Source organism: Ornithodoros turicata, chromosome 1 (genome assembly GCF_037126465.1).
Source record: "Ornithodoros turicata isolate Travis chromosome 1, ASM3712646v1, whole genome shotgun sequence".
NCBI lineage: Eukaryota > Metazoa > Arthropoda > Arachnida > Ixodida > Argasidae > Ornithodoros > Ornithodoros turicata.
In genome coordinates, this window is record NC_088201.1 from 62,546,752 (window position 1) to 62,572,428 (window position 25,677).

General features: G+C 46.0%; 1 long non-coding RNA gene across 1 annotated transcript; it reads right to left on the bottom strand.

Moving 5' to 3' along the window:
• Positions 1-10,492: 10,492 nt before the first annotated feature.
• Positions 10,493-14,486, bottom strand: LOC135399543 (uncharacterized). Its single transcript, XR_010424332.1, has 2 exons — positions 14,368-14,486; positions 10,493-10,756 (listed from the first exon to the last, which is right to left on the bottom strand). It is a non-coding gene; the product is annotated as an uncharacterized LOC135399543 (long non-coding RNA).
• Positions 14,487-25,677: the final 11,191 nt, after the last annotated feature.

Consider the following 25,677-nt stretch of genomic DNA (forward strand, 5'->3'; position numbering starts at 1 on the left):
GTCATGGTATGAATACAAGTGAAACTTGATCACACACTTCTATCACACAGCTTACCCTTACGACGCAAAATATCCTCCTTTGTTCTTTCATGGCCTGCAAAAATGAGAATGAAATTAGCAGAACCAACACCGGCCACGAACTGATACTTGTACACTTACCTGACGGGACACAAGACTGCAGCCGCTACTCGAGATCAACAACAAAAACCTACAGCACAACAGTCATCGTATATGAATATAAGTGATGACACACTTCTATCACACAGCTTACCTCTTACGACGCAAAATCATGTCCTCCTTTGTTCTGTAATTGACGAGCAAACACTTTGAGCCTGAGACGGTTGAAACATGTTGCAACCGTTCCAACGGCATTCCGATGATGATAATGGCGATAATGGCCTGTCGCATGCGCATGATCGTCATGTGGTCGTATAAGTTGAAAATATATTGTGTACTGAACTGAAGTATAAGTAATACGAGGAACCGTCTTCTCTAAGCCATCGAAAATGTATTTAGTGTTTTAATATGTAGCTAAAAGGTGGCAAGGTGGTGTTCAAGCTACTACATTTAATTGTAAGTTCAGATCAAAATACCGCTTTCTTTAGAGAGCCGATAGCACGGACCTCTCCACCTCCCAGGAGTGGTGTACACCCCATGTGTTTTTTTGCAACACACCCAGAAATTGCTGATATTATACCCATACAGGTTGTCTCGCAATGAATAGAGCCACAAGCATGCCTCTATATCCCCCCCACCCTCCCTATGCTCGGTACCCCCTTGAAGTCACCTCTGTGGACATTACTGTCCGATAATGCAGTAATTAATAATACGGAATTCATCTATGTAGAAAAAAAAACGGTTGAAATAATTACTTGCTACCATAGAAATCTTGCTATGCTTGCTACATAAGCGCATAGAAAGTAAACAGACTGTCAACAACGACATCTATATATCTTGTCCACAGAAGGTACACATAAGGTAGTTCAAGAGATTGTCAAAATGATGTCAATAGCAATTCCTGTTGACTTGATCAACAAGAAGTCAAAGTCAACACACTGTCAAGACAGGAAACAAGAAGTCCACAAGAAGTCTGCAGAAAGGAAAAATCCATTTTCATGAGGGTATACCTGCGCCTTTAGAACGTGCCGATGCTCTTCTTTCCAGTGGTTCCTGCGTTCGTTCATTCCAGATATCATTAAAAAGTAAAAGTAAATTTAATGTGGTGGATAATATCCCAAAAATTTATGCGAGCTACTCATACGCAACCTTGTCTCCGGCACGGCGGTCATCGTTCTGTCTAATTCTCGTAAAATGCGCCCAGACGCGCGCGAATAATCTGTAGCCGACAGATTCCGACGTACACCCCCCGCGCGAGTTGAACAACTGGTTTTCCCGAGGTCACACGCACGCCGAGCGCGCGGGCGTTCTGAAAACGTCGGGAAAACGCTCCATGCGTTTAGGCCTTAAGACGTCGAATTACAGTAGGGTGGGTGCAGATAAAGTAGCCACACATTTTTGCACGTATAGCGCTCCCTACTTACCGCATGAACTTCCGGTGGCGCGGGATGACGCATTTCTCGGATGAAAACGAACAATAAAATCGTAGTTACCAAACTCTACGTAACAAAAAAGTTATCCATGCAAACGTTGCTCTTCGTGCATCCCGATTTTCCTATGAAGAAGTTAATATGGCGGTCACGGCACAGTTGCGTCTAGCTACCGCTAGGCGTACCAGGCCTCGTTTTGTTTCTGTTGGAGTGGCACCCCCAGCGGTAGGGTGATGGAACTGTGCTCCGCTGCCGTGTCCCATTGGAAATACACGGAGCTAAGTTCGCGTTGCTAACAATTTTATTGCCCAAAGTTTGGTTACCACGATTTTTTCTCGATTTGTACCGCATAAATACACCATCGTGCGCCGCCGGATGTTCGTACGGCATGCAGGGAACGCGCTATGCGCGAAAACGTGGGGCTACTTTATCTGCACCCACCCCGTACATAGATGCGGCAAAGACAACATGGTCGCTGATATGTTGTCGCGGTTCATTAACAGTGGTGGGTAACGCGGGTGTTTCCTGTTCCGAATCTGGGGTTGTTAAGTGTGTTGTTTTGGGGAAAGTTGGCAGTGAATAAATACTGGTCATCCGCGGAATCTTCAGGCAGTCTAAAGTTCTTAGGTTGAACTTTGTGGCGAGTGGCTGCTGTGCAGTGTGCTGTGCAGTGCACCGTTCCCGAGGTGAATCACCACCACCAAGTGGCGCTCGACATTCTCAACACCCTCAACTTGCAAGGGGGGAGGAGTCAGGAGTGAGGACGAAGAAGGGCTCCAGCGACGAGATGGTCATGTGACCAAGGGAAGGAAAAGGCCCGCAAGCCACAACGACAGTCTGGTGCGTGGCACCAACGAACAGGGAGCTCGAGACTGGGGGCCTCCAGACAATGAAATGGTTTATTGTTGCTGCAACTGGACCTGTATTCTCGACTCAGTGCATCTCGCCAAGTGCGAACAACTTGAGACCATGTGCTTCGAGTGCCACATCGTCTGCTAAACTACCGCGCGTTGCGTATTTTGGGCATCTTCCGCATTCCCGCCTTCACGACAGCATGGATTGTAGAATTTCTTGCAGCTTGAAGTACTGGCTCTGAGTTGTCCACGCGTCTTTCACCTGAAACTCGTAGAGCACCGTGTGCAGCAATGCTGCTATTAAGGAAGAAGTCTAAAGCATCATCCGCGTGACCTCGCATCTGCCCGCTTCACTTCCATTTGGTTTTTCATTAACCTTCACTTCCATCATGTCGTTCGACAGTTGCGAGCAACATCAATGATATAACGACTTTGCTAACCGCAACCCCATTGTATACCTGCCAGCTGAGACCGAAGCTTGCGTTTTTGGAATTGAAGGTTGTAAGATTGACTGAATTGAATGCTATCTAAGCTCTCGCGAATTGAGACTTGTTGGAGAGCAAATGTGAGTCTTGCGATCGATACCTTGAATACCACATCGCTATCATGATACGAGCCCGAGCGGCGCTAGATTCTTCAGTCATGAAGACTGCGACATCGCCAGTGTATCGGCCACGAATGATGGAGCTTCCTAGGTTTGGGTAAAAAACGTCTGGCAGAGGACCGATCTTCCGAAATAGTTGTCGACTCTATAGCTCGACTGTTTTAAAGGACTTCGACACCGGGAGTAAGCTTGACCTTGGAGACAAGACAATTCACTCGGTGCTTCATATCGTTTCTGCAGTGACTTCCATTCCGAAGGATCAATCAAAGCCAGAGAATAGAGCCCGGCACAATGCAGAGATCGTAGGTACCAACATAGTTGTGACACTAGCTAACTCTGAAGGCAGCAGCAATGAAGAGTAACGTTTTGCTGTGAAGCGTGGAGGCTGCAGAGGCTCAAGAGGCAATGAGCAACGTTGCAGTCTATAGGATAAGGCGTCATGTTCACTGAAAAATGAAGATATGCTGTCGAAACTTGAAGCTCGCTACGACGAAGTTCAACAGGGCTTCAACCTCGACAGGACTGATGTCTTCCAAGAAAGTGGAGCAAATGTGGAAGACACCTTGACTCAACTCTTCGGAAATCTGTCCGAAGACGAAGGTAATCGGTTCATCACAGTGAACCTCTCCGAGTGTTCTGCGTTGGACTCGACAAGGCGGGATAGTAATGATACACCGGTGTTCTCGGTGTCCGAAGACTTCTCCGTCAGTGAGAAAAGTTCCAGAAATGTCCAGGCGGATTTTCCCGAGAGTCCAAAGAGTGAAGCAGCCCCCTTGTGTCTGAAGCAAGCATACAGGAAATTCAGGATGCTGAGAAAAAGAGACTGGCGGGCGTGAAGTCAGAGCCCAAGCAATCTCGTCCAAGACGAGCACAAAACTGCGACGAGCTCAGGGATGCGTTATTCGCACACCTTATATTTTCAGAAGAGCCGCCAAGAAGCGGTTCAGAGATGTACCTGGACAGCCTGATTGCGTCACCTGATGAGGACGACGTGCACAGAAGCAGTAATGTTCAGTACTGTGATGAGACTTCATCGACCAAGTTTCTTCTGGATGACATAAACGTCTTCCCGAAAGGATGCAGTCCCATCAGAAGGCTTGAGAAGGACGCTGGACGTTGCAGTCCATCAGAAGGTTTGAGAAGGAAGCTGGGATCGACAGGTTCCTGAGCCAAGTCAGCATATCAGAAGGATAAATCGTTGCGACAGTACAGTCCCATTCGGAAAACATTCCTCCAAAACAGGACAAACGGATATCGGCAAATGGCGAGATGATTCTCAACTATTTCCCCAGAGACACGTCTGCCTTAAAGGAGCACCTGAATGGTCTCTTCGTAGACTACTGCAGCAAGGTGATACCAGAAACCGTCCGATCTTGACAATATCCTAGGAACACAGGAAGGATCTTCATCGACGGAGTCCTGCGCGCCGGTTTCTAAACCCGCTGGAGTTTCTCTCATGAAGTCCGACGGACAAAGCACAGGTACACTAACAAAACGTGTGGTGCGGCAGACGTGAAGCTTGGTTCCGAAGCCTCCGACGGCCTGTCGCCAGTTTGTGTGTGTGTGTGTGGGGGGGGGGGGAGTGTTAAAGGTGTGGCGCCCCCGACAGATAACGGCAATGCTGGCCGGCTACTCTCGCGCACCTCTACCTCTACCAAATATCCAAGATTTCACCAACAACCTGGCCGGGGCCACCTGTTTCAGCAAGATAGACCTGGTCAAAACTTACCACCAGATTCCTATGGCCCCGGAAGACATCCCCAAGACAGCAATCGTTACACCATTTGGACTCTACGAGTTCCTCAGGATGCCGTTCGGACTTAAAATGCAGCCCAAACCTTTCAGAGGTTTATCAATACCGTTCTACGAGGCCTGCCGTTTGCATTTGCTTATATTGACGATATACTACAGGTTTTCCCGGCGATTTTAATCCAAGTTCCAGCTAAATTAATCCATGGCCCATAAAGTTTTCATGGCACGTGGATTAATTTCGATGGCGCTTGGATTAAAATCACCCGGAAAACCTGTAGTAGCCAGCACGAACGAAGCTCAGCATGCAGACCACCTACGCCAAGTTTTCACTCGCCTCCAAGAACATGGCATCGTAATCAACGTTCAGAAATCAGAATTCGGCAAGGAGTCAATAGAATTCTTCGGCCACTGCATTTCAACCGACGGCATACCACCCCTGCCCGACAAGGTTAAGGCTATTCACGATTTCCCCCGACCCGACTCTGTCAAGCAGCTCCGCCGTTTCTTGGGCTTAGTCAACTTTTACAGGCGTTTTGTTCCTTCTTCCGCTGTCCTGGTCCGCCCTCTTGAGACCCTCCTAAAGACACCCCGGCACTCATCAAAATTAACTTGGTGCGACGAGGCCGAAACTGCGCTTGACTCCGTCAAGAAAGCCTCGGCAGACGCAGTCATGCTCGCCCATCCCGTGTACGGCGCCCCGACGTCCTTGCTTGTCGATGCGTCGAACAACGCTATAGGCGCTGCGCTACAGCAAGAGGTCAACGGGACGAGAAGACCTCTTGCCTTTTTCTCCCGCAAGCTAAACGAAACGCAGTCAAAGTACAGTGCATTCGGCAAAGAGCTCCTAGCAGCCTATTCCGCCGTTCGACACTTCCGGCATTTTTTGGAGGGCCGCACTTTTACTATCTGGTCCGACCACAAACCTCTCGTCGGCGCGTTCACTTCCTCAAGCCAGAAATACAGCCCACGAGAGATACGTCATCTAGCCTTCATCGCAGAGTTCTCAACAGATATCCGCCACATCAAAGGTTCACACAACGCGGCCGCCGACGCGCTCAGTCGGATACACTCCGTCTCCACCACTATCCCACTCAGCTCTGACATTATCATTCAAGAGCAGTCGGCCGACCCCGAGATAGCACAGCTCCGCGCCCGACGTTCCACCAGCCTCCGCCTTACCGACGTCGCGCTTCCTGGCTGCGCTCTCCCCATTCTATGCGACACCACCTACTCTGAGCCTCGCCCCGTCGTGCGGTCGACTCTGCGCAAGTTGGTTTTCGACAACATGCACGGTCTCTCCCACCCAGGAGTCCGAGCCTCCACCAAGCTCATCCTACAACGTTACATTTGGCCCGGAGCTCGGCAGGACATCCGCCGCTGGGTGCGCGCCTGCGTACCCTGCCAGACCACTAAGATCCAGAGGCATACCGTTTCGCCTTTGTCTGCCTTCCTCCCACCCAGTGACCGGTTCGCTAAGATCCACATAGATATCGTAGGGCCACTGCCTCCATCCAAGGGCTACCGATATATCCTCACCTGCGTCGACCGGTTCACGCGTTGGCCTGAAGCGACACCCATGACTGATTCTACAGCCCAGACCGTTGCGGCCACCTTCCTGGACACATGGGTTGCCCGTTTCGGTGTTCCCACCGATGTTGTCACCGACCGTGGGCAGCAATCCGAAAGTACCCTCTTCAAGGCATTCACCAAACTACTCGGAACCACCCGTCTGCGCACACCATCCTATCACCCCGCATGCAATGGTTTGGTCGAGCGTTTCCATCGTCACCTCAAGCAGGCCATCATGGCGCAAGACGGCCGCCATACCTGGACGGACAAACTTCGCTTGGTCCTTCTGGGCATCAGATCCGCCGTAAAATCCGACCTGGGCTGTTCCTCAGCTGAGGTAGGCGTTCCCCTACGCCTTCCGGGTGAGGTGTTTACTCCCATAGTCGACCCTCCTCCGGACCCGTCCGTTTTCGTCGCCGGCTTCCACCAAGCCTTAGCTACTCTTCAGTTCACCCCCACGCGCACCATTTCCGCCAAGACATCCTTCGTGCCTTCCGAGCTCCACACTGCATCACACGTTTTCCTGCGCACCGACCGGCTGCGTCGCGCCCTCGAGCCCCCCTACACCGGTCTTTACCTGGTCCTACGTCGATCGCCCAAGACCTTTGTTCTCGACGTCCGCGGGCGACCCAAATCTGTCACTGTGGATCGTCTCAAACCCGCATTCTTCGAGCACGCACCCACATCCCTTCTCTCTGACGTCACCCCGTTTTCCCGCTCGCAGCCATCCGCTGCGCCCCGTGCCAAGACAGTTTCTTGGGCGCCTGCACTCATTTCTACCCTCCTTCGTTCCTCCGGAGCTCTGAAAGGGGGGAGCAGATGTGGCGCCCCCGACAGATGACGACAATGCTGGCCGGCTACTCTCGCGCACCACTAACGGCACGAGAATAAAATTCTTCTGCCAACCTTCTACCCCCGCTGGTTGTCTCTTTTCTTCCGACTCGGAGACCCACAAAGGTACTATAAAACAGTCGAGGTGCAACCTCGTGTTTTGTGTGCCCTGAATTGTGTACGTCCTCCCAGGAGTAAAATGCTGCAAAATTTTCTCACATAGACGTTATAGCTCCCGAAAAAATGCAAATTTAAATTTACTGGCAACACTGTGGCGAAGCAGACCGACGAAACGCCAACTCCGCCAAGTACGGCGACGAAAATGTCTCATGCGCACGACTCTGGGCTAGAGGTGTGCGCCACCGCGCCGCCGCCGGAGATCTGGACCTCGCCTTCGCCGCCGTCCCAAAACTGTCGGCGCGCCGCCGCTCCCGCCGATGTTGAAAAAACGGCGCGGTTGTTGAATGTGTCCATTTTGATCCGTTTTCCATAAAAAAGCTCTCATACATCTAATCTTTTCGTTTGTTTTTCTTACATCGTAGGTCCCAGGCGTCATTTGTGGTGCTTTTAGCAGTAAGAATTTCATCACTGATATGCTGTTTATGCTTCACAGTTTCGTTTCACAGTCCACCCTGGAGGCACAACTCCAGGGAAACTTGCCATTCAATTCTTGCAGGTTGTTTGCCGGTCATCCACCAACACCATAGCACTAGTCATTATCCATATACAAGGTGTATTTTTTATTCATTACAGAATTTTCGTTAAAAAAAGAAAACAAAAGAAAACTAGCGGAACAAAATGGATGCAGTTTTTGAGTTGGTCAGGCGAAGATTATCTCGAAGAAAGTATGTAACTACAAGATCATCAATTACCTAAAATTAATTAATTATTTAATTAGGGGATTTCGCGCAAAAGCAAGATGGCAGGACGGAAGATATTCCTCGTTGAAAGCAATTCTGTGTTTAAGGAATCCTTAAACGCGCACGTGTGTTGAAATATCCGACGCTGAATGTCATTTTGTCGCTGAAGGGTTTTACACTATTTATTCATGATAACTACAGCCTCTGCAAAAAAAAAAAGAAACAATGACGTTATCGGTGCGCCTTATGTCATATCGTTTTCTTACGTTTGCATATTTACATATATCTACTATAATTCGCAAAAAGTGCCACTGGATCAGTGAAACAAGCGTTGTCGTCCTGTGAACGTTCGGCACTCGCTATAACTGTTACGTGTGGTTACCATTTGAGGGGTGGCTCATCGTTCTGACTATTTAGTTATGTTGTTTTCTCCAGCGAAACCGGCCCTTAACGGGCCCTCTCTTGTTCAAGTTCTTGGGTGACGACCTTCCTGAAGTGCGTTCTCCTAATATTCTTTTGCGTATTCTGATTTTCTTTCATAATACGCGCTTACACAGTACTGATGTACTTGTTTGGCGCAAGGTGCAATAAATACTGTTATCGTCTCGGTGTCTATGATGAAGAAAATGCCCCTGCCATGAGGTGTCCGTGCGTCCCCACCCGAGAAGAAAACACATATTGACAGCCCACGGAGCGCACGCCGATAAATAAGGGCCAGTTCTCACTTGCCGACGCCCGACGCTGCGTCGTGTGCGGGCGGCGGAAGTAGGGGCGCATTTCCGCCGCCCCGTCAGCGCGCACGATTTTCATTGTTCCCACCACAGTGGCATTCCGTCGTCCAAAGCAGACGAAAAATCAGGAGGCGTGACCTTTCTGTGTCACCTAATTGGTCGCCATCTATCGTTCTCGTCAGCTCTCGCCGACGTCGTGAAAAAAGTTCGGCATGGCAAGTTCTTTGGCTCGACGTCTATCCTGTCTCAACGCCGGAAAGGCACATCTATTTCCGCCGTCCGTTCACGACGTCGCGTCGGGCGTCGCCAAGTGAGAACTGGCCCTCAGTCGGCGGCGCACACCCTTTGCACCACATTGGTACACCCCTGAACTAGTGCCGGTGGTGCAGGCCAAATCGAAGTGACCTAATAGCGTCCTCGATAAACTTGCTCCGGAATTGCCTCGAAACCACAGTGGTGCGTGGCGCTCTACACTGGCGGTGCCCTGGGCGGAGGCATTATCGAACATGAAACTGCACTGCACTGGTGGATCTGATGGATACTAGCATGCGCTACCTAGAGATCTGTGCTCGTTGTGGCTCGTAGGCTGCGCGACCCGTAGCGAGCGGCACCTGGCGAGCGGCACCGATCGAATGCCATGCTGACGATGACTGTCTGCTGCTGCTTGCCCGGCTACACCTGGCTACTTGCCGCTTCCGCCTTCCTCCGTGCTTCCGGCAATCGCGATGCTTCTTGGGATTGCACTCTGGCGCTCGGCCGATTTTCTTGGTGTGGGTTCGGGGCAACTCGGTGCTGCACTGAACGGGTGCACTCCTTTAATCGAGGACGTTCAGTGCGCACCAGTGCAGTTTATCGAGGATGGCAAGCCGCACCAGGTCGCACTGGGGCGCACTGGTGCAGTTTATCGAGGACGCTATTGGTGTGGGTTCGGGGCAACTCAGTGCTGCACTGAACGGGTGCACTCCTTTAATCGAGGACGTTCAATGCGCACCAGTGCAGTTTATCGAGGATGGCAAGCCGCACCAGGTCGCACCGGGGCGCACTGGTGCAGTACCAGTAATAATACCTGTGGTAATACCAGTCGCGATAAACACGTGGGTAACGATAATGCGGTCATACCCGAGACCTATACCGAACGGATGATTCGAAGTTTTGCCTGCACGGGAAGCATATTACACTTGTCTTTACTGTATCGGAAAAAGGCGTAGGCTTGGAGCGGCCGAGAGCGGCCGTTTTTTTTTTCGTCGAAATATACAGAGATGAAGGATCGAGTAGGAAAACCAAGACTCCTATTCACACGACCGATTCACAAAAACAAGACCGATTCAGCGCATATAGGACAAACACAACATAGCCCAACGATACAAGAAGTGTTGCTAGCGGCGCTGGCTGTATTCGGGCCCCCATATTTCTCTTCCGCCCGCCTCGACCTGTCTTCCGAATCAATGTGAGAATGAGAGTAAAAATGCCAGGAAGAAGAATGTGGAAAATATGAACTGCATGTTGCCTGTTTGAACCTGTCCTTGGTATGTTAACAAGGGACATTCATGGTGAATCCATTTGTGGGCCAGTGGCATACCTCGTTTGAGTTTGGGACGTATCCTCTTCTCGGGACTCTGCTCCGAGACAGAACATTGTTGCGGCTACTTAAAATTAACTAAAAAACAACAACAACAACAAAAAAAAGAAAAAAGAAAGAACGCAAGTATGATCTCGTCGGACGACGGCACTGAAACGTTGTTCGAACAATTAGCCTTTTCCCCTTTTATTTTTTCGTTCCAAATGGTCACACGCAAGACGACATTCCTGGAGCCGTTTAATCCCTGTTTCCTCCCGGCTTGAGCTTTTTTAACACTCCTTTGATGGCACCCATTGGCCCGCCTCCTCCTTGAAGGTTTCCTACTTTTTCCTTAATCTTGTCGACGATCTTCTGGCCGGCCGCCGGCATCTGTAGGCGTTCAGCCAGCTGGCCCGGGCCTTGCGACTTTTTCTCACTCTCCCTTTCTGCCTGTAATTCCAAACTAAAACTGATTGATTGCGCACATGGACACACAGGTCTACAGCGTACAGCGTAAGCGGGCGACGCCATGCGAACGCCCACATGACTGAGTCTATGGCTTAAGTTTATTTGTACCTACACTGTTAAAAAAGAACTTCACCACATAGCACGCTCCTAGCCAACCATCGTTCCGAATTATATCATTCTGTGTCCTTATTTGCCGAAAATGGGAGGAGGCGCCTCTCTGGGATACGTTATGCATGACACACAATGATATCATTCGGAATGGTGGCTGGCTAGGAACGTGCTATGTAGCGAAGTTCTATTTTAACAGTTGTACCCCTGCCACACGGGCAGTCCTCAATGATAATTGAAACGAATGTCCGTTGAACATTCGCCTAGCGCCCCCAAGCGTGTGACGCGTCAACCTGTCAGTGAGCATTACAATGCTTTTTGAGAAGTTGACACGTTACACGCTTGGTGGCGCTGCGCGCATGGTAATTTTTTTTAGGCTAGGTGGCGAATGCTACCGCCCGTTGCAAAGGGAAAAGCCGCAATATCCAATCCAATTCCCACTAGTTTCAATGATGATTGAAGAGAGCACGTATGACAGGGGCATTATTTCCTCCCTCCGCGATCCGACAATTAAAAATGAAATACCTTAAAAATATATGACGACCATTTTAGCTATTAAAAAAAAGTATCACCCAAGAATTACTGTGATTTGTTGAAAAATAGTAGCGAGTGTTAGCAGATGTTGACAACGTCACCGCGAAGCTACCGTGCGTAGCGGAACCAGTGGCAGCGTTCCGACACATAATCTTATCAGTTAATTGGGTGCGGTAGACACGGTATTCCGGAAGCCACGTTATCAACGGTTTACTAACACTCATTAATGACAATTGTGACATAGGCGTGGCAGTGGCATAGGCATGGCAGAGAAAAATACCCAGGAATATCTTTTCACATTTTAGTCTCCATTTTTGCAACTAATTAACAAACACAAGAACATGAAATGTAGATGACACTATTTATATTTCACGCGGTAAACGTTTAAGAAGCGAAGCACTCGTACTATGTGTTTGACACAGTATTTAATCCGAGCAAAAAAAAAAAAAAAAAAAAGTCAGCAAAAAGAAAACGTACAAATATTGCTTTATAGGTAATAAGCAATAATCGCGCGTTCTTTTTCCTTGCTTGTTTGTAGGTATTTCTTACGTTCTTTGTGGTGCAATATAGAAACCTTCTTGGACTGAAGTGAAGGAAGCTCAGAATCGAGCAGGATTGTATCTCATTACGGAGGATGTCTCATTATGGCCGAAAGTCTCAATACGGCCAATAATCCTTTAATCCCCAAGTGTCTCAATACGGCCGAAGGTATAGTCTCATTACGCCGAACATGTCTCACTACGGCCAAAAGTCAAAATGTGTATTGTAACCTGCATTGATATGCAATGTTGCAGCCAGGTATGGATATACATTCAGCAGGGTATAAGGCATGCAGTGTGCCCTCAGGGCCCTGTATACACACACATACACTCTTTGAAAAATGGCTAGTAAAAAGGTAGTAACGACTGCAGTTACTACCCACGAAGTGCGTTACTAGTTGGTCACTAGCTGAGTACTAGCTAATAGTTGTGGGAAGCAGTAAATGCTGCCGTTACTAGCCAGAAAGTTTTGCTTAGTAGCTGTTACTAGATCGATACTTATGTTTCCTACATGTTATTTTGTGCCCGTTAATTTGTGATGTAGGCAATATTATCCGAGTTAAACGGTAATTTGATTTAAAAACACACGTGTTAGTAGAGTAGCATTTTATTCAATACGGGAGAGACCTACGGTAGCGTACTATTTACTCCTGGGACAACCGTATGCGCGCGTCCACACCCAAGAAGTCGCTTCGCGGCTGGTGGCGGCTTCGTAATCTGAGAAGTTGCGATGCATTATATCAGTATCTGTTCTCCAACAAATGGCAGTCTGCTAGGATGAGTTGTCCTTTTGCGTTCACACCCATGCTTTGGGAATGTAAGTTTGTGTAGGCGCAGTCCCCCCCCCCCCTCCCACACACACATGTAGAGGTGACAAATCTTCGTATGTTTGTGACTACTTCTATGTACAAGTTTGGAAATATTTTTCTTTATTGCGTGTTAGCGCCGCGAAGCAACTGTGGCTATGAGCGGCGTACAGATGTGGACAGACGGAGAGAGGACAGCAGGAAGGAGTGGGGGACAGGGGGAAAGTTTGGAAATATATTGGCGCTGAAAAAATTTAGCATTCCCTTTTTCCGAAGTTATGCGCAAGCCGTGTATGCTTTTTATCTTTTCTTTTCTTTTTTTTTTACCAGTGTACATTTTTTTATTTTCACTAGGTGAAGGTCGCGCTTTTACTAGCCACAGTCAGTGCTATCAGCTAAGACCGACTGATGGAGGTAGTGCTCTTTACTAGCCTCTTCAGTTAGTAAATGTTACTACCGCCACTTTTACTACCTACCGTTACTAAGACCTTAGTGGCTGGTGTGACAAGTAAGTGCTTAGTTTTTAGTTAGTAAGTGTACCGACCTTATTTTTAAGAGTGTATTGTGAGACAAACAGTATGTTATCGTACAACAGCACAATACAGCATATTGTGCAATGTGTACACCCACAAGGTAGTGTTGATGTTGCTGTGAAGCACGCTACTATGTGAAGTTAACGTCTTAACGTCTTAAATTCGAATAAATTTGTTCCTAAACGCGCAATGATCTACAAACGGCGCAAACCTACTAACACATACGGAGCTACATCTTGGAATTGGGATTCTGTAACACTACAAACAGGGGTAGGCAGTAATATAATAATACTTCGTATTATAATACTATTTCTGTAATACTTTTGAGTATTTGTATTATTTTTTCAACTGTATTTGTATCTGTATTATAATACACAAAATCGAAGTATTACATGTATTATAATACTTTTGAAGGTGTAATACCTTCCCAGAGGTCGTAGGTGCGACCTCATACGTGTCACCGGTGCATTTTATCAGTAATTCTTCGTGTCCCACAAACATTTGGACACCAACAACGCCCCTATTATTCCTCTTCCCCAAATTATCCCAAAGGCAGTGACCTCGGTGCCAGAGGTTACTGCTGCAGGCATTCCTTCCATTTCAGCGTCCGTAAAAGGGAGTCATTGCATTGCAAGACCTTTGTCGTATGAAAGAGTGCGTCCAGTCCAGGCACCCCTGTACGGGGTTGCACTATGGACAGTTACACAGTTTTAAATGACCCACATTTTATCATCCAGAGTGGACGAAATCAAGACTCTGCCACACTGAGAGCAAGCTGTTCACTGTGATCAAATTTATCAGCGCTATCTCATGCTAAACATGCAAGCTGAAATAAAACGTCATTGGAGAATGACTGTCTCGATAAGTAATACGCAAATTATATGCGTTTCTGATTTTCTTTTCCTTTCTTTCTCCCCAAGTTCCGTATCAATGTATTACTGGTATTACTCGTGTAATACACATAAGTATTAGTATTATGTATTATAATACCTCAGAATCAAAGTATTATGTATTAGTATTATAATACCAAATATGAGTATTACTGCCCATCCCTGACTACAAACACGTCTCACCTGACACCCTAGAACCAAGATGATTGCCATAATTGCGGCGCAGACGTGTAGCTGCATTTTCGCGTTCCAAGTTTTTTTGCAGTGTGTTGGTGTGAATGTGAGGGGCCGCACCTCAGGGACGTCTCCACCTCTACTTCATTTGCACAGCTGAACAAAAGCGGGAGCGCATCGACTAACTTCCGGGAACCTTGTACCTGAGCAAACGCATAGACTTGGCGGAACATGACCTTGACTTCATATTTTTAGTCAACGGGTAGATATACAGGGTGTCCCAGAAACCGTGTCATTGAATTATAATAAAAAAATTACGCCACCTAGAATCATGCGGTCAACGGCATTTGTTCTTATTAGGTTTTTGCCACCTTGTAAAGTTAATGTCAGGTACCCCAAGTTTAATTATGCAAATATTTGCGAACTGAACTCAGAAATTTGCCAAGGGAAGGTCACTTTTTTACCCCACCAATATGAAGAGCGTGCCGAATTCACTCAAATTCATGATAATTGACAGTGATATTCACGAGCAATCTCATCGGAAAAAATAGCCAAATATCATGCTTTTCGGAGCACCGGACCATAACGCGCGATGTCTTTCTGAGCGCAATCGCTTGCAGTCCGACGAAAGGAGGTTCCGAAGCCAGCCCACAGAGCGATAGTAGAAAAAGTAACAGTTCCTAAAATTGGGAGAGGGAAAGCATTATCCCAGCGAAAGTCGGACGTGATAAGCCATGCCTGCGTTATCTCTTTCTGCGATGCCGGGGTGGGCTGGGTTTCGAACCTCCTTTCGTCGGACTGACACAGATTGCGCTGAAAAATTCATCTTGCGCTATTCTGTGCGACCTCCGTAGAGCATGATGTTCGGCTATTTTTTCCGATGGGATAGCTCCTGAATATCCCTGTCAATTATCATTAATTTGAGTAAATTAGACACGCTCTTCACATTGGTGGGGTAAAAAAGTGATCTTTACTAGGCAAATTTCCGACTTGAGCTCGCAAAAATTTACATAATTAAACTTACGTTACACGACATTCACATGAGGAGGTGGCAAAAACCCTGTAAGAACAAATACCGTTGACCGCATGACTCTAGGTGGTGTAGTTTTTTTTATTATAATTCAATGACACGTTTTCTGGGACACCCTGTATATGCTCTTCTAAAACACAGGTAGCTATCGTTTCGCTAATGTTGTTCAGTGTTTTCAGAGAAATGGAACTGCGCGGTAAATATAAATGGATAAGAACAGAATCGCCGTTAGAAGGAAGGCTCCAGACTTGATGCGTGACATCTCCTTCCTTTTTCCACGTAAAAGAAAGACACTTACGGTCTCCTGATTTTTGTCGCCCTCCTAACGGAGGGCTCACGGCCTGTTAGGCTGTTACTGTCTATTACTCTCCTATACCATTACGCTGCGTCGACATCGCGTTTTTCGTCAAACATACAGAAGCCTCGTTGAGACGCACATTCTTTCTTATACATTTTGTGCCATGCATGCACTCTCAACACTCAGTCGCACAAATCGAGGCAGGCGGCAATTTTACCGGATAGTTGCGCGAACTGCAGAGGCGAGCGAGCTGTTTTTGGAGACTACAGACAAAAAAAGAAAAAAAGAAAGGAAGAAAAAAAGAACGAAAAGAAGATATTCATTTTATTGCGCATTATGGACCAACCTCACTCAAATACTCAGTACGCAAAATATACATAGACGCCGTCGGCGAAGATTTATGCGCTGCCACGAATTTTCGCAAGGACCAGCAAGACTTGATAGCTTCGGATTCTCCAAGAGTATGTGACGTCACTGAGACCTATGACGTCTGTGTCCTAGCAACGGCACGTGCGCCTTTCTTGTCTCTGCTCTCCGCCCAACGTTGGAAGACTACCACCTGCTGTGGTGAGGAGACGGAAATCGACCACGGAGCGGGAAGCGTGACAGGTTGCACCGCTCTATGACGTCATACTTCCCCAAAGCAAGAACTTAATTTTATGATACTTTCGCGTCACATACAGAGAAACGATATTTTGGAAGAATACAGCGGGAGAGACGCGGATTGTAATGTCATAAATTCGGTAGGATTGTGAAGACAATGAGATGTAGTCAGTTACTATAGTGTTGTGTTTTTCCTATAGTTGTTGATTCAGCCTCTGCAACTTACGGTACTAACAGCTTGGAAGCTATACTGTGTGTTTCAGTGAAATCCCCGGGCTAAATAATTTGCGAACGGGTGCACCAATCCACGAACTTTCTTTTTTACAAGTATCTGTCCGATACCACCTACAAGCTGCACACCATGTGAATGAGTGGGAGGCGCTCATTATTAAAATAAAAATGCAAATGAGTTTCGTAAAAAAGCGTAACGTCTAAAGCAGGGCGCTGTCGGCATTAAAATGGGTTCGACTTCGTCGAAACTTACATCCCCATTTTTTTCTTTATTCACATCACATCATCACATCACAGTTCAACCTCGTTTAGTGTATGCATCTGCAATCTGGGTCACTACACATGCACGCTATCCGAAAAAATAGAGAAAGTACAAAGATCTGCTGCCCTGCTTATCTTGTCTAGGTTTCGAAGGACTTCTTCGGTTACATGTCTGTTGCAAGAACTAAATTTAGATTCACCTGCACATAGGCGAAAAGTAAATAAACTAAAACTGTTCTTTCTCCTATACAATGGTCAGTTGATTGTCAGAAACAATAATACATTGTTAAAATTTATCCACATTCAACAGGAATAAATAATCGAAAAATGTCATTAATTTATTTTTTATTTATTTGCCAAGAAAGTTTAATACTTGAAATCAATTATTATTTGACAAAGTGGGTTAGCATGAGGAATGTGTTTACGAGCAAACGGGTTACACGCAGTTAAATGTTGCTTAGGATAACGGCATTTAGAACTCCGGCGTTCAACACTCCAAGTGAACCAATAAAAAATCGATCAAACGACCGCTGCCGTTTCGATCTTCGATTAAATGTCTTTCGACCAAATCATATATCGGCACAGTTCCTATAGAAGTCGACCAGGATGCACATTCCCCAAGGCCGTCAGTCGTGACGTTGCCCACCTCTGTGAGGCCAACAACGGCGAGACCTTTCATCGTCACCACAGTCAATTAAATTCGCCTACCTGAGGTAGAGTGTGGTTGACAAAACGTGTAAGAGAAAATGTGGCCGATTAACGGATATCAACATGGAACGCCGTCGACTCCATAGCGCCTTAAGCTACATAAACGAGTAAACACAAGAGAAAACGAGTAGTAAAAATAAACTGAAGAAATAACATTAAACTGAATATATGTTAGAGGTTCAACGATAACACCCAGTGAGCTTGAACCAGCGGTGCAGGAAGGAGGATTGACGCTGCACAGCGTCGCAGTCAGGCACTGGCGTCATCGAATGGTTCTGTAGCATTCGCTACAGTTCCACAGTATAAAGTCTGCGTCGTGAAGCGTACATTAGAAGTAGTTTTGGCATGTGCTACAACGTGTCTGTTTTTGCATGTTCTTGCCTGTTTAGGTATTTTTTTTTTGTCTAAATATCTGTCTATTTTCATGGTTTTGGCACGTAAATTTCCGAGTTCTACTTATAAGAGGAAATAATGTTGTTCTTGAATGCCTAAAACGGTGAGCAAACAGAAATGAGTTGAAAACCAATCATCCAAAGAACCAAACCAGTCATCTTCCAGACCGAAGGTAGAATAACTATAGGAGCGAGAATGTGTAGAGCATGTTGGATGGAGTTTCGGAAAAAAATAGTCCCAGAAAAGTTCGTCCCGGAAAAATTGGTCCCTGGTTGCGTGGCGGAAGAAATGGTCCCGCGCGGTTCCGTGCGCCCAAAAATACAGGAGCGTCGTTGTGGACATCTGATAAACCGAATCATAGCCAATAAAGTGCTATCATTCGCACTCCTCATTTGTTCGAAATTGGAAGACATGCTTTTTTAAATTAACATTAATCTTAATGAACAATAAATGCTGGACGCCATTTAATGAGGAATATAAAAGCGGTTCCATTTGCTGCACCGCTTGTATTGTACAAATTGCGTCTGTTCTTTCTGTTCCTCTCTTTATTTTGCGGAGTACAGACAACGCGACAAGATCATGAAGCAGTTCTGCAATGTCTGCTACCTTCTCCTAAAAGTGAAAAAAAAAAAAAAAAAAAGGAAGAGTCGTCTTTCTGCAGAACGAAAATTCAAATCTCAGTTCTTTCTTATTCTCACTGATCAGGCCATATCTTCTGTTTTGTCAACCAACTCGTGGAGTGGTAAAAGTTGTTTGGATTTCTGTAAAACGCTAACAACTTGGGGCAGCGTCAAGGAACTTGAACTGGAGAATCGCAGCAAAAATTTTGAAGTAAAAATGGTAGACATCGATGCCAGCGAACTTATAATGGAATATCCTTTTGTGTCATTGAGAAAAAGAGAGGACGCCAAACAAAGAGACGCCAAACAATTTTTAACGTACACGATGCATTTGCATCAGCACTCTATTTTCTGACCACACCAGCTACTGTCGCTGATGCTGAAAGAAGTCTCAGCACAATGAAACTGACCGATCAAGAATATCCTGTGCTGAATTAACCATAAGAGATGTCAGGCTTTCTGAGTTCGTAGTCAACCGAAAACATGGTTATCATATCTCCTGACTATGATGCATTGATTAACCAACTTGCGAAGAACAAGGCTCGAAAGAAGGGTTTTGCGCAAATGTTCACTTCAGGCCTATGTATGCATAATATAAACCCTATATAATTATCGTATTCCAGCTTCTGCACTGTAAGTGAACCCGGACATATGTTCGGAGGGGACCACGCTTTTTGTTGCTACAGCCCTGGGAGCCGAGTGCCTTTCGAGCTAGAATCAAGTCTTTTGTCCTAGGCTGCCTCCATGTCTATGAAAATAAACCTCAAATTGAAATCCATAAACAAGAAGGCGCTATTCGTTCTGGCTACATACAAGCAGGACCAAGCTGTTACATAAACTTCGAACTGACACATTAAGCGGTCTTGGTAATCGCCATTCATTCCACCTTTCTCACCCTATGACCTTGTTCCAAATGCGGGAGAGGAAGACCCGACCTTTGTGGTCGCCCGCCTTTCGGTGCATATGAGCATTCGGATGTTCTGGACGTTTGGTGCTTATGAGCAGGTTCTCCCCTCCTGCTCATTTCCACCAAATGCTCAAAACCACCAACTTTTTTTCGGTGCATATGAGCGTTCGGAGGTTTTGAGCGTTTGGAGGTTATGAGCATTTGGTGCATATGAGGCACAACCATTATTTAGCCCGGGGATTTAACTGAAACACCCGGTATATACGTGTATCACGAGCGCATCAGTAAAGCGACGAAAAACCTGAGACAAGGAGCAAAAAGGAACACACAACACGTTCAATGAACACACAACACGTGTTGAGAACGTGTTGTGGGTTCCTTTTTGCTCATTGTCTCAGGTTTTTCGTCGTTTTATAATGTACCAGCTCGCCTGCACCCTTGCACTTCTACTGTATCAGTAGAACTTCGTCAGGAATTCAGCTCTTGAGTTGTGAGCGTTTCACCCCTGTGATCCTCATTTAAGCGGTGATCATATACCGAAGAAAGGAAACATGCAACCTCCTCTTCAGCTTCCTCCAGTATAGTTTTTACGTTTGTACGATAACTTCGTCGATAAGTATGCGGCGGGAAATTTAGTTGGTCAGAACAGAGCCAGATTGTAATTAACCCAGGAACGTGCATATTATTTCCCCCTCTCCCTCACTACGTACCTTTCCTCAAATACAAGTCAGGTAAGCGTGAAGTTTGTTCAAAGAGCGCAACGTACTAGAACGGCAATGAAATAATAATAATAATAAAATATAAAAAAAGTACCATTTGTGAAGTTCACAGTATACGGGCCAGCAAGGGAATACGCTGTGAGGATGTTAAGAAGCTTTCAATGCCCTTATCTCTCCGAAAAAGATGCCATGAGAACTAATGCAGCACTGCAGGTGTCTGTTTGAACTGAACTTTTATTCTGGTAAGAAAAGTAATACGACATGTTGCGAAAGCAATTGGAGATTGTGACTTCTCCAGTTCCGGCGGATTGCGTGTGGCGAGGTGCTCCCATCACGGTGCTTTATACAGAATTGCAAGGACGGGGAATGCTTCCAAAAATCGCGCGTGTGTGTGAGGGGGGGGGGGGGATCATTAACAGAGCGCCCCCCACCCCCACCCCTCTGTAGGGAGTGCATTGTAAAGGAAGGAATAAGAATGTCGCCAAACATTAGGACTAATGTGAGGGGGTGTAGGGGGCCTGGATCTCATGATACGCACGAGCACACTCCCCGCTTCTGGAGTTGCTGACTATTGAACGCTTCGTGACTGCTGACCTAAATTATGTGAAAACTCGTAAGTCGTACGTAACATGAAGGCGGATTAAAATGAAATTTGATCATTCGCCTTCGTCTATTTCACGTTTCGGCCAATAAGCATTTACGCCTTCACAGATGCTTCAGCAGGTCGTACACTCTTAAAAATGAACTTCACCGCATAGCACGCTCCTAGCCAACCATAATCTCGAATGATATCGTTATCTGCCCTCATTTGTTGAAAATGGGAGGCGTACGCCTTTTTTGTGACACTTATGCTGTTCATAATTGTCACAAAAAAGGCGTACGCCTACCGTTTTCAACAAATCAGGGCAGATAACGATATCATTCGAGATTATGGCTGGCTAGGAGCGTGCTATGCGGTGAAGTTCATTTTTAAGAGTGTACTCGTCGCACTCGTAGGGTTCCATACAGGAAACAAAACTTGAGACAGTTGATTTAGCTCGCAACGAGTAGCCTTGGAAGACAATGTCTGTACTGGCGTCTGCGTGAGCAACTAAAAAAATAAAAGAAAAGGGATGACAATGAACGAGTAAGAAGAAATATGAAAAGCAGGAAAGAAAGAGGAGGGATGAGCAACGCACAGTAGCGCACAAAGTACCGTGACCTCTTTATTTGTGCTGGAGCTATAGAAAATAATAAGAAGAAGAAGAAAGAAAGAAAAAGAACATGTAGACACAATTACTGCTGCCCCGCCCCATTTGACGTTTGCGTGATGGAGCAACAAGGAGGTCACATCTTCAAGGGTACTCGCCGTGAGATCGAGCAGCATTGTCGTCGACCCCATGTGATTGCTCCATAAGCCGCCTTCAGTAGGGATGATGTAGACGCGTGGCTAAAAAGCGCTGCTTTCATGTTCGCAAACATGAGTAGACAGGCGATTTTTCCAAACCATTTCAAACTAAGTGAAGCGGACGTGTCGGAGGACATTTTGACCCATCTATGTAGTTCTCTGGGACGAACAGACGTGCAACAGACGCAAAATGTCTCATTTATTTGCCCTCCGTGAGGTAAAAACAGAAAAAGAGAAACGGGACCGCGGGATCGACCATCTAAAGCAAGACTGTCCCAGTCAAAACGGGACATCTGACAACCCTAGGTATGAGCAACGAACGGAACACGTTGTGGTATTTTGAAGTACACGGTGTTATAAGTAGTCGATTTCGGAACAGGTGCAACATCTTTAGAACGAGAGACGACGCACTCCAGATTTCAGAGTACCACGGCGCGGCACTAGCGGGCGTAACGAACCTGTAGGAGCGGCAGGAAGGGAGTTGCCTCAGGACAGAAGCCGCCGATATTTCGAACAGAGACTGTTCTTCTTCTGGGCACCGTCCTCATCATTGGCATGGTATTTAAAGGGTTAGGTGTGACGTGTTTAAAGGTTCATGCGAATTGTGGGTCAACAGCCCGGAGGGAAGAAAGGTTCCGTACGGGTTTTTACGGCCGGAGTGAATGGCTGCTTTGTTAGAGTGTGAAGGGGATTATGTGAACGTAGTGATCTAGGCTACAGACCGGTTACAGAAAAATGGAAGGTTCACGAACACGTGGACGAAACGGGACAACAGGCAAGAATTGGCAAGCATAGCGAAAGATAAGGAGGTTAGTGGTTACGTGGGGAAAATTCCAGAACCAGCAAAGGGTTTTTTTTTTATATATATTTTTTTTCTATTTTTTTTTATATATTTGTAATGCAAAGTTGTGGCATGCAATAAAGAAAGTAGAAAGCAGTGGCCATGCATAACATAACAGATGATAATGGAGGTAGAAGGGAAAAGCATATTTTATTTGTGAAGTGTTTCTAGGGTGCCTTGTGATTTGTTGATACCGGACGGGTGAAGAGCGTTGAACTTGTATATGAGATAAGACTCCCTATCACGTCTGTCACGTGTGGATCTAAACCCGGTTTCTAGAATATATAGTTTAATGTTGTCAAAATTGTGACCAGGAACGTTAAAGTGTTCGGCGACTGCTTTGGGGAGTTTGTTGGACGTGTCGGTTCTGTGTCCGGTAAGGCGGTTGTTCATTTGTTGGCCGGTTTCACCAACGTATTGCATAGAGCAGTCGCCGCATTCAATGCAGTATATGACATTGGAGCTTGTGCATGTGAATGCGTGGTTAACGGGGTGGGTGTAATTGCTCGCAGTGCTTTTGATGGAGTTAGCGTGTTGAACGTGCTTGCATGTTTTGCAACGCGGGAGGTTGCAGGGTCGTGTTCCCGTGTACGGGGTGCTTGTTTTGCTGATTTTGGCATTGACCAAGGAGTCTGCCAGGTTTTTTGCACGTCGGTATGTCACCTGTATAGGATTTGTGAATATATTGCTAAGTCGGTCACTGCTTTGGAGGAGGGGCTCGTGCTTCTGTAGAATGGCTTTGATGTTTGGAAGTGCGTTGGAATATCTTGTGATGAAGCTTATTTGGCACGCGTCAGGATTTTTTCGGTTTTCCAGAACTTCGTCTCGATCGAGTGTAAGTGCCTTGCGACGGAATTCGGTTAGGAGGGAGTCTGGATAGTCCCTTTGGGCAAGTGTACTGCAGAGTTCGTCAAGCTTCTCAGCGTAATCTGTGTCGTTTGAACAAATTCTGCGTAGTCTTACACTCTGCCCATTAGGAATTCCAACCTTACAGTGACGCGGGGTTAGTAAGGGGCAGTGTAAGGTTGGAATTCCTAATGGGCAGAGTGTAAGACTACGCAGAATTTGTTCAAACGACACAGATTACGCTGAGAAGCTTGACGAACTCTGCAGTACACTTGCCCAAAGGGACTATCCAGACTCCCTCCTAACCGAATTCCGTCGCAAGGCACTTACACTCGATCGAGACGAGGTTCTGGAAAACCGAAAAAATCCTGACGCGTGCCAAATAAGCTTCATCACAAGATATTCCAACGCACTTCCAAACATCAAAGCCATTCTACAGAAGCACGAGCCCCTCCTCCAAAGCAGTGACCGACTTAGCAATATATTCACAAATCCTATACAGGTGACATACCGACGTGCAAAAAACCTGGCAGACTCCTTGGTCAATGCCAAAATCAGCAAAACAAGCACCCCGTACACGGGAACACGACCCTGCAACCTCCCGCGTTGCAAAACATGCAAGCACGTTCAACACGCTAACTCCATCAAAAGCACTGCGAGCAATTACACCCACCCCGTTAACCACGCATTCACATGCACAAGCTCCAATGTCATATACTGCATTGAATGCGGCGACTGCTCTATGCAATACGTTGGTGAAACCGGCCAACAAATGAACAACCGCCTTACCGGACACAGAACCGACACGTCCAACAAACTCCCCAAAGCAGTCGCCGAACACTTTAACGTTCCTGGTCACAATTTTGACAACATTAAACTATATATTCTAGAAACCGGGTTTAGATCCACACGTGACAGACGTGATAGGGAGTCTTATCTCATATACAAGTTCAACGCTCTTCACCCGTCCGGTATCAACAAATCACAAGGCACCCTAGAAACGCTTCACAAATAAAATATGCTTTTCCCTTCTACCTCCATTATCATCTGTTATGTTATGCATGGCCACTGCTTTCTACTTTCTTTATTGCATGCCACAACTTTGCATTACAAATATATAAAAAAAAAATATAAAAAATATATATATAAAAAAAAAACCCTTTGCTGGTTCTGGAATTTTCCCCACGTAACCACTAACCTCCTTATCTTTCGCTATGCTTGCCAATTCTTGCCTGTTGTCCCGTTTCGTCCACGTGTTCGTGAACCTTCCATTTTTCTGTAACCGGTCTGTAGCCTAGATCACTACGTTCACATAATCCCCTTCACACTCTAACAAAGCAGCCATTCACTCCGGCCGTAAAAACCCGTACGGAACCTTTCTTCCCTCCGGGCTGTTGACCCACAATTCGCATGAACCTTTAAACACGTCACACCTAACCCTTTAAATACCATGCCAATGATGAGGACGGTGCCCAGAAGAAGAACAGTCTCTGTTCGAAATATCGGCGGCTTCTGTCCTGAGGCAACTCCCTTCCTACATTCTACCGGTTCGCTGGATTTCTACCCATCTACGTAGGAGCGGCAGAGCGGCACTTCGCTTGACTCCATGTCGGCGGGGTGGAAAGCGTCAACCGCAGGTCGTGCTAGGCATCCAAAGGAATATATATATATATATATTTTTTTTTGTGTGTACTAATAACTAATGAGATGCCTGCAACGTTGTTCCACGTATGTTGTAAATAGAGAAGAATGAAATGCCGGGGGGTTTGGTACCATGGTCTTGGGACTTTCTAGCGCTCGGGACGCCTGCTGATTATTATTATTATTATTATTATTATTATTATTATTATTATTATTATTATTATTATTATTATTATTATTATTATTATTATTATTATTATTATTATTATTATTATTATTATTATTATTATTATTATTATTATTATTATTATTATTTCATGATATTATGCTCTGTTATAAGATCTTACACAGTTTTCTAGATACACCATCTCTATTACATCAGCTTCATATCGCCGTACCTGTCAATATAACCCGACACACGAATATATTGTACTTATCCCACCATATGCCTGCAAATCCGATCGTACGTATTCAACAAATGACAAACGTAATTCACCCCTCTGTTGATATCTTTACCTCCCATTCAAACGTTTTTAAAACTCTCCTCTTGCGTTCACTCACTAACACATGAAGTTGTACAGTTTTTTCCCCTTTTAGTACTATATGTACGGTATATCTCCATGTCTGTATTGTATATATCACTGTGAATGTCTTCCCGTTACGCTCCTCTTCCTGAATATGTTATGTTATGTTTCGCCTAATCTGTATATGTATGTATGTATATATATATGTGTGTGTATATATTTGTAAATACTGCATTGTCTGCGTGCGCCAACACCAAGGCTTCGGCTGTTCTTGGGCACATTAATAAAGGTATTATTATTATTATTATTA